This window comes from Parambassis ranga, chromosome 5, assembly GCF_900634625.1.
Source record: "Parambassis ranga chromosome 5, fParRan2.1, whole genome shotgun sequence".
NCBI lineage: Eukaryota > Metazoa > Chordata > Actinopteri > Ambassidae > Parambassis > Parambassis ranga.
The window spans coordinates 3134729-3136473 of NC_041026.1; the positions used below are offsets into that span (position 1 = coordinate 3134729).

A 1745-nucleotide genomic window follows, 5' to 3' on the forward strand; every position below is an offset into this window, starting at 1 on the left:
TGGACGTTCACCACAGACACTCAGACTAAGACTGAGGACATTTATGTCCTCTGTGATCATATAACCAGACAGAAAGTATCAGTCCTGTATGTGGTCCTTGCTGGTGTTGAGCTCTCAGAGTCTGTGGATGAAGGTTTTTCAGGAAGAGTCCAGAGTGACACAGACGCCCTCAGAGAAGGACGAATCAGACTTCATCTGTCCAGACTCAGGACTGAAGACTCTGGTCTGTATGTGTGTGATGTGAGGACAGCTTCTGGTTCTGGTTTCGCCTCCTGTGAGCTCACAGTCTCTGGTGAGTAAGTTAAAGCTGCTGTCTGCTGAGAACTGTCTGATTTCTGTTCTTCTAACTGTAACATATAATATTCTGTACAGACAGACAGCATCAGGTTCAATTCAAACAGTCCACATGTTCATTTAAACATCAACAAGTCTCAACTCACATTTTTGTCCTTTACAGCAGCTGCTGCTCAGACACACACTGACAGACCAGCTCTGAGTCCACCAGCAGACCCAGGAGGATGGACAGCTCTAATAGCAGTATTAGTAGCAGTATCAATAGCATCCCAGATTGTGGTTTCACTTTATTTTGTCATAAAAAACTCTTCCAATCCGATGCGTCGTTTATCAAAGAGACAACCCAGCAGCACTAACAGGACTCCTCTCCAAGAAGGTCAGCCATTAAATCTTCTTGTACAGAGTCCTACAGTGATCAGACCTGCAGACTCTGCTCCTCTATCTTCATCATCTAAGCTGGGAGTGGTGTACAGACCTCCTCTTCCTCCTCTTCCTCTGATGGTTCATCTGTCTGAGGATCAGTGGGTGCACTGTGATCAGAAACATTGACACATGTCTGTTGAAGCTGTCCTCATGCTGTCATGTCTCCTCATGGATCATCAGTCAAACAGCAGCAGCTGTGATACTCACAGTCTGCAGACATGTTTGTTCCTCTTCATGGTCACTGAGGTCTTCTTTAAAATCCTGAAAATATAATTAATATTTGATATGTATATTTCAGGCTGAAGTAGCATTAAAAGACTGAGTTATTTAAACTGTGAAAAAATATTAATATATCATATTTTTACAGCAGTTTTTAAGGTGGGTACATATTTTGTCCAGAGGATCATGAGTGTGAGTTTTGTTATAAAACGCCACTGCAAATAAAAATAACAATGCATCAAAATCAGTGTTACTGTCAATCATTGACACATCACAGGCTCTTGGTATAATACACTCCATGCCAATTGCACGCTCCCTCAATGCTTGTGGCATCTGTGGCATTTTGCTGTGAGACAAAACTGCACATTTCAGGGTGGCCTTTTATTGTGGGCAGTTTGAGGTACACCTGTGCACTAATCATGATGTCAGATCAGCATCTTGATGTGGCACACCTGTGAGGTGGGATGGATTATCTCAGCAAAGCAGAAGTGCTCACTATCACACATTTAGACAGATTTGTGAACAATGTTTGAGAGGAATGGTAATATTGTGTATCTGGAATGAAGTTTAGATCTTCAAGTCCATCTCATGAAACATGGGAGCAAAAAAAAAGTGTTGCGTTTATATTTTTGTTGAGTGTAGTAATCAAATACTACATTGAATGTATTTTATGGAAATTATTTAGGTTTTTTGTTTTTTTTCCATAAAAAACTGAGGGGGTTTGGCTGACACGCCTCTGCAACATCGCGTGGCAATCGGGGGCAGTGCCGCTGGACTGGCAGACCGGGGTGGTGGTCCCTCTTTTTAAA

General features: G+C 42.2%; 1 long non-coding RNA gene across 1 annotated transcript; it reads left to right on the forward strand.

Annotated features, from left to right (window-relative positions):
* Positions 1-231: 231 nt before the first annotated feature.
* On the forward strand, positions 232-1180 carry LOC114435386 (uncharacterized). Its single transcript, XR_003670586.1, has 2 exons — positions 232-292; positions 458-1180. It is a non-coding gene; the product is annotated as an uncharacterized LOC114435386 (long non-coding RNA).
* Positions 1181-1745: the final 565 nt, after the last annotated feature.